Genomic DNA, 17,300 nt, shown 5'->3' with positions numbered 1-17,300 from the left:
TCAGTTTTTAAGGCAGCTACTGAAAAGTCTGACCTGTCTGTGGCCTGCACTCCACTTCATTGAAACAGAGCTGGTGTGGGCTTTTGTTTACAGGTTGGAAAGTACTTTCCCTACACACCTGCTGTTTGCTCACAGAGAGACTATGAAGCAGTCTCCAGAGTGTCAACTCACTGTCAGGAGGAAACAGATTTGCACGGTTCAGTAACTGACGGGATACTGAACGTTCTGGGGATTTACTCCGTGATCTGAGTTGACCTGCACTGAACTGGCCTTCACCATCTTGCCCTGTCTGAACTTTGAACGTTCACTCCGGTGCTAGGGTCTCAGAACTAAGGACCATAGCTTGGCCACAGACACTGTGCGCCACTGGGCAGATCGGTTTCCTGAGTGTACCTTTAGCTATGTTTGAAAAGAAAAGTGACACCACCACGAATCAACGCTCAGCAAGTGGCTTCCTTTTGTCAGAGCTTTCTTTGCACCTGCATGTTTCCAAGATTGCACTGTTACAGGCAGACAGCCCGTCCTGTTTCAACTCCGGAACTCATTTTTCCGCAGGCTGAGGGGTCAAGAGTGAATGCTAAGGTATAAAAGAGCTCCCAGCATTCAGAACCAGCTCTCTCTCCCCTCCGCAACGATCACGGGCTCATCCGGGTCAGCTCTTCCGACGAGAAGAAGCTCTGGGTCTTGGGGCACCCCGCGGTGCGCGCAAACTCCGCGCGCCCGTTCTGCGAGCGCGCGCGCCCGCGCGCGCAGGCCCCGTCCGCAGGCCGCGGGAAAACCCGGACGCGGAGCTGGCACGGGCCCCGCAGCGCCAGGGCGTCGCCGCATGCCCGCCGTAGTTGTGGTAGCGCTGGCCACGTGACCATCGGCCCGCCTTCCCCCGGCGCGCCGTGCCGCCTCACCGTGACTCAGCACTCTGCGCGGGCTGGCCGCCCACAGGGGTCCGGTCCGAGTAGAGGCTGCCGCGTTCCCCGCGGGGAGGGCCGTTGTCGTAGCAGCCGTTTCAGATGTGTGCGTCGTTCCCCGGGCGTCACACTTCCTTCTTGGCTTCTTCGCTGAGATCCTGTGAAGGAAGCGGAGGCGTAGTGCCTTGGGGACTTTTATGATGAAAGCTCCCCAGGGTCTGAGAGTGTCTAATGGCCTCCAGTGGGTTTCAAATGTTACTCTGGGCTGAATCTGGGGAAGCGGAAGAATGGACCTAGTTACAAAGTTTTCCTCAATGAGGTCACCGAGAACCATATCAAGAATACCTGTGGGGATCTGAACTGTGGCTTCACTCGGTTTGCGGTCCTCAGTGGGATTCCAGATGTGATACTGATAGGTTATTTCTCCGCTGCCGGTGAACTGAGCCAATTCAAACAGATTAGATTATATATTGGAAAGCTGCTCTCGGGTGGGAGAGTTCACAGGCTTCAAGGACCGAGGCAAGGGAAGTCACCATGGGCAAGGGGGTGGGTAGGGAGGGAGAGAGAAAGGCTCGCTCAGGGAAGAGGAAACCAAACTGTTCTGATTGTATAAGGAAGAGCCTCTGGGGGAAGGGCAGCCCAGCCATGGGCTGGAAAGTTCAAGGTTGGGGACCGATATGCCAGGTAAGGACTGAGGGATGCTGGGAGAACCTAGAGGCCAGGTCTGTTTTGGTATGTAAAACAGGCACCTCTGTCCAGTGTCACCAGATCAGAAACCAAACAGATTTGTTCAAACCCAAGGAAGTCTCTTGTATCTTGTGATGAATGAGGCCACAGGGGCATGTTTCAGATTTGCACGATGTACTTCCTGTCGAGGGAACTGTTACAAATGAGTCTGGGAATGAGGTTTCCCTTTCAGTCCAAACATTCTCTGATGCCAGTACTACCAAAAGAGTTGAGGGCATGCAAATGCTTTTGCACTGTGTAGTGTTGGAACTCGTGCTGTTATTTGAATGAAAATGCATAGTTCTAGTGTTGTTTGAGACAGAGTTTCAGGCAGCTCAGGCTGGCCTCAAACTTACTGTTGAGACAGAGAGAGCCTTGATCCTGTTGCCTCTACCTCTCAGGTCCTGACATCACAGACCCTTCCTCCCTTTTTAGTTCATTTGGAGTTTCGTTTATTTGCAACTATTCTTGTAGTTACAAAGACGAGTGGCGAGGACCAGTACGGGAACAAGACACGATGCTTTAAAAAGCAAGTCCTCACAGGGAATAGGGATTGATGATGGTTGGGATGCTGGACACATGGCGGGGGAGTCCCCATAACCATAGCATTTTCTACCTAATGAAACACCAGGGAAGGAGATACAGGTGCCAAGCTGATGGTTTGGGATAGGGAGGGCTAAATCTGCACCCAGTAGATTTACTCTTTCTTACTGGGGCATGGTTTAAAAACCAACTTTTTACTGTGAAAATGTCTAACACCATGAACGCAGATATGGTGGAATACCCGTCCATTCTCTATTATCGGTGCCACTACATGGCTAGTCTTGTAGCTCTTGGGGATGAAGATAGAAGAATGCAAAGGATGTTTGGGGGAGAGATAGGGAGCCTAGGAAGATGGGACAGAATGAGTGGGTAGATCTTCAGATAGAAACCGTTTCCTTCATTCTGAAAATGGGAATTCTACACACTTGTTATCCAGGTGTCTTTCATTCCACATTATCAGATGTTCTAAATTATGGAACGTTCCATTTAAAAAAATAAAACTCAAATATAGTGAGAATTTTGGTTTCTTAAAAAAACCCAGTTATGTGAATGTTTTTGTTTTAATACCAGGTATTGGGTAAGAGGCTGCTTCCCAGCAGGTGATTATGATTTGTCCCTCCCACTAGCAGGGGCGTGACTTTTGTCCAGCTGCAGATAGTTTAATTCTGGGGACTCTGGAGAGGGACAAATGGCAAAGTCCTGAGAGGGCCTGTGGCCACTGCTCCTTTCTCTGCTGCTGCCTGCTGCTTTGTTTGCTATTGCTGGATTGCAGTTTGGAGATAGTCACAACAAAGATTGGACTTACCCCTAGGAACTCGATGCCCTTAATCAGCAAGAAGTAGTATACAGAGGACTATGTCCCCCTTTGCCTCTAACCTCCTCCTCCCTTCTTAGTGTTGGGGGAGGCACTGGAAGGAAGTAGAGGTGTAGAACCCAGTAAAATAGCTAAATAAATACGCCAACACTCAAAACCCGTGGTTATTATTCACCATGTAAAGAAACTTTCATAATAACCTGCTTGGTTAATGACAGTAAGTAGACACAAGATTCTACTCCTTATTTTTAGATTCTACTCTTCCCATCTCCTGCACTTAAATTTATATAAATATATGTTCATTTCATTCTAGATTAGATATCTTTAAATAATTGCACTTGGAACCCAGCAACCTATTTTATTTGGATGATGAGATTTAAAAATATCAAATCATAATTACATGTGTGTGTAAAGACAAACAATGAACTTTGAGCAATTTTGCTTAGATAAGACCAATTTCTAAAGCTAAAAATAACATAATTGTACATAAGTTATTTTCTCACACCCTGTGCCTTCTGCCATTTGTTTCATTGTAACACTTAGACATAAATGGTATAGATTCTTATGGGAAAAAAAAAATGGAAGTCACCCAAAAGGGTGACTATCTTACAGTGTACAAGGCAGTCCCACAACAATGATCCAGGATATGAGATCAATAGTACCGAGAGACAGATTGGGAAATGTAGGCTGATATCACACACACACACACACACACACACACACACACACACACACACACACACCACTCCTCTAAAAGTATTTGGACAGGAAGATGGGGACCAGGTGATCAAGTTGCCGATTTGTCTTTGGACAAGGATGGGGAACTAAGACATTATCCAATAGTTAATGATTTGGACAGTTTTATATCTGTTTCTTTCTACAAAGCAAATAAAATGCCCAGAGTGTGACCTGAGTATCTCAGGGTACTCCTATGCTGACCTCCTCCAAGGCAGGAGCTGATTGGATGATACTGTCTCCCTGATCGGGGCACAGATGGCTGAGGGCAACAACAGCCTTGTAGGTGAATATACTGTGTGGCTGTACAGGGAAGCTCCTTACAGCCATTAACAAGGGTGAGTAAGGAGGGTTTCAAGTTTAAGGTCAGATGGGACACAAGAACCTACCTCAAAAGAATCAGCAGTGAGCTTAGGGAATGGGAAGGAGCGGAGAGGGTGAGTTTCCAGGTGCATGCTGTTAAGAAGGCTGAGAAACACTACTTACTTTAAGGCGTTAACTCCATTCTCCATAGTGGGGGGGGGGGGAGCCCAACAAGGCACACAAATAAACAGAGGCCTTCAAAGTCCAAGTTGATTCCACCTTACCAGAAACAAAACATAGCTTACACACAGTAGACATTTGAATAGGACCTATAGCTTACAGAGTGCTTCCTTAGCCAGAAGGGGTAAAGGAGAGAGAGGTAAAGGAATGAGTATGTCTTATATACCCACAATACACCTTTACTTTACACTAAGGGTCTTATTTAATCTTATATACCCACAATACACCTTGTGTAGGCCTGGATACCCTGGAATTCACAATATAGACCAAACTGGCCTGGAACTCACAGAGATCCTCCTGCCTCTGTCTCCTGAGTCCTGGGGTGAAAAACATGCCCCACTATGACTTTTAAATTCCTTATCCATAGACATGGTAGAAAGCACTGATTTTTGTTATGGATTTAGGGTGGGATTTTTGTTCTCTGTTTTTGCCTGCTTTTCTGTGTTAGAGCGCTTCTAAGGGCTGGGTTCACAGAATTCAGTTCTTCTAGAAATATGGAACCATAGAAATTGCACATAATCCCAGGTAATTTTGACTGAGTGATAGTATAAATCAGTCAATGCAGATTTTCCACATAATAGCTAGGTTTACTGTATTAAGACCATACAAATTTTGGTCTTAATTTTGGTATTTGGGGGTTTTAAATTTATCCACATATCCTTACATTTCTTTATAATTTTTGATTTTAGAATAACGTCCACTTGAGGTTGGTGATGTGGCTTAATTGGCATAGTACAAACATGAATCCTGAGTTCAATCTTCAGGAAACCTTCATACTGTACGTACTTGTTACTGAGGCAGAACAAAGCGAACTTCATCATGTGCTGATGTAGGGAGATACAGGGAAAGGCCTAAAGGTTCACCAGAAGTTGAATCCCTGATCACAAAATGCAGTCTTGAGAGATGAGAGTAACATAGGCATTAAACTATCCCCCCCTCCTCCCCCCAAAAAAATCTGCAAGAAATTGTGTTTTAAAAGGAAAATCCTTAGTGACTATTAACAAGCACAGGCCATTTCTTTTTAGCATCATTTTATAATGTCATATGTGAAAATTCATATCCAAAGTGAAGATTCTCTAGACAGTCTAACAATGTGTCTTTCAAGGTCACAGTGAGGTAAGATTCTTCCCTCTCCAGGAAAAAAAAAATCAAACTTTGATGAGAGAGCGTGAACTATTTCCACATACTGAGAATTCCTAGTGTTTACATTGTCCTGGTTAGGATCAGGGACAGTTCTGAAGTGGCTGGTAAGCCTGAGAAGGACATCCTGTTCCCCTAAGTCAAAATGGCTCTGCAGTGGTCATAGCAGGATCCCCAACCCCGAATTTGAGGAGGACTCCTCTTCGTAGATTAGGACTGAGGTCACAGCTGGCACTCTGTGCTGTGTAAACAAGTAGTTATAAAATCTTTCACAGGGCTGGGAAGGAAGCTCAGTGGGGACGTGCTTGCCCGCACAGGCTCAAGGCTCACAGTTCCTTCCATCTAGGTGGGGCTGCAGAGACCTTTCTACAAATGACCACACTGATTTTCAAACTTGGCCTCAGACCTTCCCAGATTAGCTGTGAGGTGAGCAGTGGTGCTGCTCTGGCCACAAAGAACTCACTTTGAAGTTTGCCATGTGAAGTAACATGATTTCTGTCGTAAGACCAGATAAGTTAAAGTGGATCTTTTTTAAATGTCTTCTTGAAAAACATACTAGGGGAGTGCCCATTATATCATGTATCAGATCGGGTTTTGTTTAGTTTGCCAAAAATGTAGCCGCCAGCCCCATGATCTTGCATGCTGAAAGCTTGCCAGACTTTTAAGAGAATTCCCCCCCCCCCGCCCCCACCCCCGAGGTAACATGTGTCATTGGGAGCAGAAAAGCTCTCACCACTTTCAAGTAAGATAGCTCACATCCTTTTTAAATGCAAAGTAAGGAAAGAAACAAAACAAACCAAAAAACCAACCAGCCAACCAACAAACACAACCCAGATACCCAGCTCCCTTCAATAGCTCCTACTTTCTATGAGGAATCTACAGGCCCTTACTGTTAGATCCAGAGCTGAGGGGTGGAGGCTAAAGGGGTTGGAGGCATGGAGGCTGGATGAGGGATGAAGATAGGGGAGGTGCAGTGAGGGGGGCAAAATGGCAGTGCTGGTGACAATGTCCTAAACAGAAAGGCTCTGGCTGGGTAAACAGAAGGATTGTTGGGTAAACAAAGGCCTACAGGGTGCTATTTACAGGGAACCACCCTTAATTTGCCCCAAAGCTCAACTAGTTTGGGCAAGGGCATCTCCCCACTGAAAGGCCTGCTTACTGACACATGAGACCTGCTTGTTTTCCCAGCAATGTATTCTTCTCTGTCCTGAGCTAGCCTTGGCAGTTTGATCCCCAATGAACCTTACTTTCTACCCATGGAGTTGTCCAGTTGGGTGGTTTCACCGCATCCTTTTTTAAACTCTTTGTGTCTAGCTAATTTTTAGAGTATGATAGGTTTATGAGAGATTTATAGTAGAATTTATTCAGAGTCCCCAAAACAGTGTCAAAATGTCAAAGAATATTTTATGTCATAAATTGACTTGACATATTATGTTTTCCTCAAAACTTACTTGGGCTGAAGATAGCAATAATGGCATGGTTTTGGTATCCTATGCAATACACTCTGTAGGAAGAGAATGGTAAACCATGGTCCCTGGCACAGGAAGGTAGAGGACTTAGAGAACATAAATCAAGAATGAAAAAGTACAACTAGTCCTGGGTGAGTGCAGTTGATGATGCCACCTTCATAGGAAATAAATAATGGGCTGCATTAACTGTATCATGTTCAAAATTGTCCATCTGGGCTCGGTTCTCACAAGGAATAAAAAGTTCTGCCAATGAAAATGGAACCCTGCTCTCTTTCTTTTCTGCCACCGCCATGCCATCCCGACTGAGGAAGACCCGGAAACTCTGGGGCCACGAGAGCCACGGCCAAGGTCGCATCGCTAAGCACCACAGGCACCCAGGAGGCCGCTGGAATGCGGGAGGCGTGCGTCACCACAGGATCAACTCTGACAAATAACATCCAGGTTACTTCGGGAAAGCTGGTATGAGCATTACCACTTGAAGAGGAACCAGCGCTTCTGCCCAACTGTCAACCTGGATAAGTTATGGACGTTGGTCAGCGAGCAGACACAGGTCAATGCAGCAAAAAACAAGACCGGAGCTGCTCCCATCATTGATGATGTATGATCAGGTTACTACAGAGTTCTGGGGAAGGGGACGCTCCCTAAGCAACCCGTCATCGCCAAGGCCAAATTCTTCAGCAGAAGAGCTGAGGAGAAGATTAAGGGTGTTGGAGGTGCCTGTGTTCTGGTGACTTAAAGCTACTTCAGAGGTTAATTAAATGCTAACATTAAATAAAAGAAAAAAGAGAAAAGAAAATGGAATCCTTACTAGTAACTAGTTTCTTCTCTGTCTCTCCTTCTATTTTCTACCTGGAAGTAGAGATTCATGGTTATTACATTTTAATTATGGTAGTGTATTTTGATATTTTCAAGTTGTGACCAGTTTATAGTTTAGGGCTCCTTTATAGTCAGATGGTTATATAGTAATTTACTTAAGAGGCCAAAGAGACATCCACACAGGTCTGCAAGTAATCACTTCAACTCCTAATGCCTGAGTGGCTCGGCTCAGGTAGCATGCTGCCGCACGATTAAACGATGCTGGCTTTCTTTCAGCTACATGGAATATATACTGTTCAAATAATGTCAAAGCAACGACCAGTGTGCTTTTGACTGTAGTAATCAGTAATTCCAGTGTGCCAGAGGAATGACGTTAGAAAGTGATGTGGAGATGATAATAATAATAATAATAATAATAATAATAATAATAATAATAACCAAAGAGCAGGAGGGGGTGGGGTGGGCAGGGAAAGGAATGAGGGAAGCAAAGGAAGACAGCCTGGGTCAGTGTCTAGATCTTTGTCAACTCATTCTCTCTCTCAAAATATTAGTGCAAATGTGTTAAGAATTTTGGTAAATATGTTTACCTCTCAGCCTTAGTTCTGGGGAAAAAGTAGTAAAGCAACAATCTGCCAGGCTTGGTGTGGCATGGGACTTGAATCCTCACACCCTGAGGCTGAGGCAAAAGGATCCCAAGTAGGAGGCCAACCTAAGTTACATAATGAGGTGGTGCTTCAAACAAGCAAATAAAACTGGAAGTCTGAGTCTTGCCTCACAGTTATTGTGCTTAACATAACATACATAAGTATTCTCTGAGAAAATTCTCTACGAAAGAAAACTCTTGGCAGCTGTTAGTTATGATAATAATAATGATAATGATAATGATAATAGGTGATGATGATGATGATGATGATGATGATGATGATGATGATGGTGATGATGCCAGGACTATTTTCTCTCTTGTTTTTAGAGCCAAATTATCTCAAGAGGAAGTCAAAGCCAGAAATCTAGAAAGCAGGGCGAGCAATGTCCTTATCTTGTGGGAGTCTTAGTCCTCAGGTTGAGAACACTGCAGAACATCATCACCTTGATTGAATCTGTCGTGAAATAACAAAAAGTATTACTGCCCTTACTTACGATGGAATAGCTCTTGGGGCTGAGCAGATTCATTCCACGAGATAATCTAACGAGAGGCTGACTCTTCTGGTTTAATGTCTGTTTTTACACCCCCCCCCCGAAAGTTTACGACCCTCAGCCAAATAGCTGACTGCTTGGTTCCTTTCCTGTCCCTCAGTATGTTCTGATTCTGAAGCACCTTCTCATATAATTCCCAAAGCAGGCACGAAGTTGTCGGCAATCTTTCTATGTTGTACTTGAAAAGGTAGCCATTGGGTGTGTAAGCATTGTTTTACAAGTTGACCTGTTTAGTGAATGACAGACTCTGGATTCAGGTCCCCATCTCTGTTCCTCCGCTTCCCACGGTTTCCAGGAGAATAATAGCACTGGGCTCAGAGCTCTCCAGCAAAGTCAGGTCTCGACTCCAAGGTCACTTGGGTAGTAACCTTTCTTCCTTCCACTCTTCCCATTTTGCACAGTGCTTCTGGGAAGAGTCATTCCCTCCTCACCACCTGTGGTGTTTAGCCTAATAGTAGTTCTTATAACCAACAAACACTTCCTAAGGGTCAACTACGGGGAAGTGTACTGGCTCAATAAGAGGTAAAGTAAGGAAACTTAGAACCAGAAACAGATTTGATAGAAATTAAGTTGCCAGGCACTCTGCTGGGAACTGAGGCTAAAGAGCAAACAAAAGGCGGGTAGCTGTCATCCTACAGTGTTGTTAGGAGACAAGACACGAGTGTTAAAGACCTTTGTGAATCAGTTTAGTGTTTAGGACAACGGGAGAGTTCTATAACAAAGAACCAAGAGAGGTTGAATGGGGAGGATGCTTTTCAGAAAAGGCCTCTGTGAGAAACTGATGTTGAACGTGAGCTTATAACCTAGATGCTAACCCATGTGCATACAGATGCTTCTAGATTGCTGCTCTGTTGACTTGACAGAGTCATGGCTGGCAGTAGGATTTGCTTTCTAGAACGTACAAGTATTTTTCCCACTGAAAAAATGAAGAAAACGTCACCTTATAGTGGACAGTCCTGTGTTTGCTTTAATTGTGAAGGTCCAGGAATTGTCTTCATTGTATTACCAATAGCCCATGGCAATAGTTACCAATTTTTACTGTAAAGAGCATATAGTTTTGTGATGGGATTTCTCTTTTCTAACATTCCTTAATTAACGAAAGTTCAACTATTTCTCTCTTGTAAAAAATCTCCTTACTATTTGTGATGGGTAATCTTGGTTGACAACTTGACATGTCTGGGAAAAGGGAACCTCAACTGAGGAATTTCCTCTCTCTCTCTCTCTCTCTCTCTCTCTCTCTCTCTCTCTCTCTCTCTCTGTCTCTCTCTCTCTCTGTCTCTCTCTGTGTCTCTGTCTCTGTCTCTCTCTCTCTCTGTCTCTCTCTCTCTCTCTCTCTCTCTCTCTCTCTCTTTCTCTCTCTCACACACACACACACACACACACACACACACACACACACACACACACCAGTGTTTATATATGAAGTTCTGGCTGTTCTGGAGTTTGCTATATCGATTAGGCTGCCATCAAATTCAGAGTTTTGCTTGCCTCTGCCTCTCAAATGCTGAGATTAGGGGCACAAACCACCACAACCAGCTTCAATCTAATCTTTTCCATTTGCTCTCTTATTGGCCCTCTAGCTAGTTTCTAACACCAGTGTCTTCTGTTTTTCCAATTGTGTGTGCTTATCCCTGCTTATCCTCTGTTTCAGTATGTGCTGTTGAGCACGCCATTCAAACCTCAGTTACTTGAGGTGTGTGCTGGTATTCTCCTCTAGTTACCAGTAGCACCATGGTTACGGTTTCAATGCTCAGGGCTTAGTTTTTTACTTCCTTGTGACTTTAGATTTAGCTACTAGAACAGCAGTCAACATATCTGCTGTTACCCTCCACATGCCGCCCTTGAGTTAGATGTTGCCCTCTGAAGCCTTTGAATGGAGGCTGATTCATCTCATAAGGGGTAGTCTGCCTTTTTTGAAGCTTGGCCAGGAGAACAGGAAGAAGAGGGCTGAAAACAACTGGACAGTTTGCCCTTCTTGGTGCACTCTGGCCTTTTTGACTTGCAGTGGTTATGGGGCAGGCCCATGGTGCAAAGGAGATGTGCAAAGCCTCGTCTCCCCTTTGCCCTTTATTCTCCTTTTGCATACTCTCAATCAAAATGTACGATGCTCTTCAGGCTCCCTGAGCTTCTCAAGTTTTAAAGACACTACACCCTCCTTCATTCTGTAATTTCCCTACATACAGACTTTGGTCTAAATTCAGCCTGCACTTCCAGAATTATCAATGGGGGAAAGTTACTAGAAACATTTCGGTTTTTGTGATGAGAAAATCAGTGTCACAAAAAGTGGAAAGAACCCCAGTTACATGTCCAGGTTAGTAACAATAAAGATTCCCATTATTGTTCATATCTCTTGGTGACAAACAAAAATCACCAGTGAAATGTTTAAATCTTTCATCTAATTAATAGAGATATTATATTTATTGCATTTTTAGAATTCCTTAATATATACCAGATGTAAGACTTCGATAAAATAAATATTTATTCTTAAATAATTAAAGAATGTCTTTTCTTTTTAAATCTCAATTATTAGTGGAACATACTCCCAGGTGTTAGAAGGCCCCCAGACCTCAGCACAACTGACTCCATGACTGAAGTATCATTCAGGCTATAAAACACAGCATATAGACCAGCACGACCTGCCGAAACAAAGGCCTCATCTACCAAAGGCCTGGGCAAGTCTCTAAATGTTCTAACCTTGCTTTTTAGCTTCTGTAGTTCTGCTTCTGGTTAACTGTTCTTGCTAATTGAAGTGTGTCACCCCAGAATATGGATTCTGTGTAAAAGCTCACCCTGAGATAGGCTCATGCTACACCGGGATATGAGCTCCTGCTGGCTAATGAAGACTTTCTACTGGCTTAAACTCAAGCCTGAGCAGTCTTCACTGGTGACTGCCCCACAACATTAGTTGGTGTGTGGAAGTGAGAAAATATCTTTTTTACTGGGTAAATTATTTATTTGTTCATAGAACCAAATTTGAAAAAAAAAAAACGTGATATTTTATTTTGCTTTTTTCCCCCTAAATATGTTTATATTTAATGGTGTTCTCCTGTGTGTGTGTGTGTGTGTGTGTGTGTGTGTGTGTGTGTGCGTGTGCACGCGCGCGCGTGTATGTGTACTGCAAATTAAACACAGGAGGAAAAAAAATCTAGGTATCATAGTGAAAAGGAAGCTAATGAGGGCAGATTGGAGAGCACACTGTCATTATCAAACCCCGTGGCCTCCGCTACTTGGTCCAGCTCTACTTAAGAAGACGTGTCACGGTGTCTTCCACTCAACAGCCGGTGTTTCACACCACATTCTTGCCAGAATTAAACTCGTCTTATTTCAAGAATCGCTTCTTGGATTTCTCTTGTTTTTCAGAGTTGCTTCCTTTCTCTTTGTTAAAAGTAGAAATAAACAAGTGCCATTAAATAAGTTTCTTTGGTTGGTTTGAAAGACGATAGCTAAGATTCGATGTCTATCCGTCTTCTGAAAGCAGACAGGATGGGGCATTTGTACCTGTGTGGGCTCCCATGACACGTATGTAGAGGTCAGCTATTGTCGAGTGTTGTTCCTTAGGTGTCCTCTGCTTTGGGTTTTTTGTCATTGTTGTTTGTGTGTTTGTTGAGACAGGGTCTCTCACTGTTCAGTTGACTGTAGTATGCCCTAGGTATCTGCCCAGAACTGAAATAAAAAGCACGTGTGTCACCTTGCCTGTCATTATTTTTTTTTTTTTAATTAACTTGAGTATTTCTTATATACATTTCGAGTGTTATTCCCTTTCCCGGTTTCCGGGTAAACATCCCCTTCCCCCCTCCCCTCCTTTATGGGTGTTCCCCTCCCCACCCTCCCCCCATTGCCACCCTCCCCCCAACAGTCTAGTTCACTGGGGGTTCAGTCTTAGCAGGACCCAGGGCTTCCCTTTCCACTGGTGCTCTTACTAGGATATTCATTGCTACCTATGAGGTCAGAGTCCAGGGTCAGTCCATGTATAGTCTTTAGGTAGTGGCTTAGTCCCTGGAAGCTCTGGTTGCTTGGCATTGTTGTACATATGGGGTCTCGAGCCCCTTCAAGCTCTTCCAGTTCTTTCTCTGATTCCTTCAATGGGGGTCCTATTCCCAGTTCAGTGGTTTGCTGCTGGCATTCGCCTCTGTATTTGCTGTATTCTGGCTGTGTCTCTCAGGAGCGATCTACATCCGGCTCCTGTTGGTCTGCACTTCTTTGCTTCATCCATCTTGTCTAATTGGGTGGCTGTATATGTATGGGCCACATGTGGGGCAGGCTCTGAATGGGTGTTCCTTCAGTCTCTGTTTTAATCTTTGCCTCTCTCTTCCCTGCCAAGGGTATTCTTGTTCCCCTTTTAAAGAAGGAGTGAAGCATTCACATTTTGATCATCCGTCTTGAGTTTCATTTGTTCTAGGCATCTAGGGTAATTCAAGCATTTGGGCTAATAGCCACTTATCAATGAGTGCATACCATGTGTGTCTTTCTGTGATTGGGTTAGCTCACTCAGGATGATGTTTTCCAGTTCCAACCATTTGCCTACGAATTTCATAAAGTTGTTGTTTTTGATAGCTGAATAATATTCCATTGTGTAGATGTACCACATTTTCTGTATCCATTCCTCTCTTGAAGGGCATCTGGGTTCTTTCCAGCTTCTGGCTATTATAAATAAGGCTGCAATGAACATAGTGGAGCACGTGTCTTTTTTATATGTTGGGGCATCTTTTGGGTATATGCCCAAGAGAGGTATAGCTGGATCCTCAGGCAGTTCAATGTCCAATTTTCTGAGGATCCTTCAGACTGATTTCCAGAATGGTTGTACCAGTTTGCAATCCCACCAACAATGGAGGAGTGTTCCTCTTTCTCCACATCCTCGCCAGCATCTGTTGTCCCCTGAGTTTTTGATCTTAGCCATTCTCACTGGTGTGAGGTGAAATCTCAGGGTTGTTTTGATTTGCATTTCCCTTATGACTAAAGATGTTGAACATTTCTTTAGGTGTTTCTCAGCCATTCGGCATTCCTCAGCTGTGAATTCTTTGTTTAGCTCTGAACCCCATTTTTTAATAGGGTTATTTGTTTCCCTGCGGTCTAACTTCTTGAGTTCTTTGTATATTTTGGATATAAGGCCTCTATCTGTTGTAGGATTGGTAAAGATCTTTTCCCAATCTGTTGGTTGCCGATTTGTCCTAACCACAGTGTCCTTTGCCTTACAGAAGCTTTGCAGTTTTATGAGATCCCATTTGTCGATTCTTGATCTTAGAGCGTAAGCCATTGGTGTTTTGTTTAGGAAATTTTTTCCAGTGCCCATGTGTTCCAGATGCTTCCCTAGTTTTTCTTCTATTAGTTTGAGTGTATCAGGTTTGATGTGGAGGTCCTTGATCCACTTGGACTTAAGCTTTGTACAGGGTGATAAGCATGGATCGATCTGCATTCTTCTACATGTTGCCCTCCAGTTGAACCAGCACCATTTGCTGAAAATGCTATCTTTTTTCCATTGGATGGTTTTGGCTCCTTTGTCAAAAATCAAGTGACCATAGGTGTGTGGGTTCATTTCTGGGTCTTCAATTCTATTCCATTGGTCTATCTGTCTGTCTCTGTACCAATACCATGCAGTTTTTATCACTATTGCTCTGTAATACTGCTTGAGTTCAGGGATAGTGATTCCCCCTGAAGTCCTTTTATTGTTGAGGATAGCTTTAGCTATCCTGGGTTTTTTGTTATTCCAGATGAATTTGCAAATTGTTCTGTCTAACTCTTTGAAGAATTGGATTGGTATTTTGATGGGGATTGCATTGAATCTGTAGATTGCTTTTGGTAAAATGGCCATTTTTCTATATTAATCCTGCCAATCCATGAGCATGGGAGATCTTTCCATCTTCTGAGGTCTTCTTCAATTTCCTTCTTCAGTGTCTTGAAGTTCTTATTGTACAGATATTTTACTTGCTTGGTTAAAGTCACACCGAGGTATTTGGGTCTATTATGAAGGGTGTCGTTTCCCTAATTTCTTTCTTGGCTTGTTTCTCTTTTGTGTAGAGGAAGGCAACTGATTTATTTGAGTTAATTTTATACCCAGCCACTTTGCTGAAGTTGTTTATCAGCTTTAGTAGTTCTCTGGTGGAACTTTTGGGATCACTTAAATATACTATCATATCATCTGCAAATAGTGATATTTTGACTTCTTCTTTTCCGATCTGTATCCACTTGACCTCCTTTTGTTGTCTGATTGCTCTGGCTAGAACTTCAAGAACTATATTGAATAAGTAGGGAGAGAGTGGGCAGCGTTGTCTAGTCCCTGATTTTAGTGGGATTGCTTCAAGTTTCTCTCCATTTAGTTTAATGTTAGCAACTGGTTTGCTGTATATGGCTTTTACTATGTTCAGGTATGGGCCTTGAATTCCTATTCTTTCCAGGACTTTTATCATGAAGGGGTGTTGAATTTTGTCAAATGCTTTCTCAGCGTCTAATGAAATGATCATGTGGTTTTGCTCTTTCAGTTTGTTTATATAATGGATCACATTGATGGTTTTCCGTATATTAAACCATCCCTGCATGCCTGGGATGAAGCCTACTTGGTCATGGTGGATGATTGTTTTGATGTGCTCTTGGATTCGGTTTGCCAGAATTTTGTTGAGTATTTTTGCGTCGATATTCATAAGGGAAATTGGTCTGAAGTTCTCTTTCTTTGTTGTGTCTTTGTGTGGTTTAGGTATAAGAGTAATTGTGGCTTCGTAGAAGGTATTCGGTAGTGATCCATCTGTTTCAATTTTGTGGAATAGTTTGGACAATATTGGTATGAGGTCTTCTATGAAGGTTTGATAGAATTCTGCACTAAACCCGTCTGGACCTGGGCTCTTTTTGGTTGGGAGACCTTTAATGACTGCTTCTATTTCCTTAGGAGTTATGGGGTTGTTTAACTGGTTTATCTGTTCCTGATTTAACTTCGGTACCTGGTATCTGTCTAGAAAATTGTCCATTTCCTGAAGATTTTCAAGTTTTGTTGAATATAGGTTTTTATAGTAAGATCTGATGATTTTTTGAATTTCCTCTGAATCTGTTGTTATGTCTCCCTTTTCATTTCTGATTTTGTTAATTTGGACGCACTCTCTGTGTCCTCTCGTTAGTCTGGCTAAGGGTTTATCTATCTTGTTGATTTTCTCAAAGAACCAACTTTTGGTTCTGTTGATTCTTTCTATGGTCCTTTTTGTTTCTACTTGGTTGATTTCAGCTCTGAGTTTGATTATTTCCTGCCTTCTAGTCCTCCTGGGTGTATTTGCTTCTTTTTGTTCTAGAGCTTTTAGGTGTGCTGTCAAGCTGCTGACATATGCTCTTTCCTGTTTCTTTCTGCAGGCACTCAGCGCTATGAGTTTTCCTCTTAGCACAGCTTTCATTGTGTCCCATAAGTTTGGGTATGTTGTACCTTCATTTTCATTAAATTCTAAAAAGTTTTTAATTTCTTTCTGTATTTCGTCCTTGACCAGGTTATCATTGAGTAGAGCATTGTTCAATTTCCATGTATATGTGGGCATTCTTCCCTTATTGTTATTGAAGACCAGTTTTAGGCCGTGGTGGTCCGATAGCACGCATGGGATTATTTCTATCTTTCTGTACCTGTTGAGGCCCGTTTTTTGACCAATTATATGGTCAATTTTGGAGAAAGTATCATGAGGAGCTGAGAAGAAGGTATATCCTTTTGCTTTAGGATAGAATGTTCTATAAATATCCGTTAAGTCCATTTGGCTCATGACTTCTCTTAGTCTGTCTACATCTCTGTTTAATTTCTGTTTCCATGATCTGTCCATTGATGAGAGTGGGGTGTTGAAGTCTCCTACTATTATTGTGTGAGGTGCAATGTGTGTTTTGAGCTTTACTAAGGTTTCTTTTACGTATGTAGGTGCCCTTGTATTTGGGGCATAGATATTTAGGATTGAGAGTTCATCTTGGTGGATTTTTCCTTTGATGAATATGAAGTGTCCTTCCTTATCTTTTTTGATGACTTTTAGTTGAAAATTGATTTTATTTGATATTAGAATGGCTACTCCAGCTTGCTTCTTCTGACCATTTGCTTGGAAAATTGTTTTCCAGCCTTTCACTCTGAGGTAATGTCTGTTTTTGTCTCTGAGGTGTGTTTCCTGTAGGCATCAGAATGCAGGGTCCTCATTGCGTATCCAGTTTGTTAATCTCTGTCTTTTTATTGGGGAGTTGAGGCCATTGATGTTGAGAGATATTAAAGAATAGTGATTATTGCTTCCAGTTATATTCATATTTGGATGTGAGGTTATGTTTGTGTGCTTTCATTCTCTTTGTTTTGTTGCCAAGACGATTAGTTTCTTGCTTCTTCTAGGGTATAGCTTGCCTCCTTATGTTGGGCTTTACCATTTATTATCCTTTGTAGTGCTGGATTTGTAGAAAGATATTGTGTAAATTTGGTTTTGT

The 17,300-nt window shown here is 42.9% G+C and overlaps 1 pseudogene; it reads left to right on the top strand.

Moving 5' to 3' along the window:
• Rpl27a-ps7 (ribosomal protein L27a, pseudogene 7) lies at window positions 1-7,676 on the top strand (annotated as a pseudogene).
• The last annotated feature ends 9,624 nt before the right edge of the window (window positions 7,677-17,300 follow it).

The sequence above is a fragment of the Rattus norvegicus genome, chromosome 8, assembly GCF_036323735.1.
Source record: "Rattus norvegicus strain BN/NHsdMcwi chromosome 8, GRCr8, whole genome shotgun sequence".
Taxonomy (NCBI): domain Eukaryota; kingdom Metazoa; phylum Chordata; class Mammalia; order Rodentia; family Muridae; genus Rattus; species Rattus norvegicus.
This window is presented reverse-complemented; position numbering and strand designations above follow the sequence as displayed.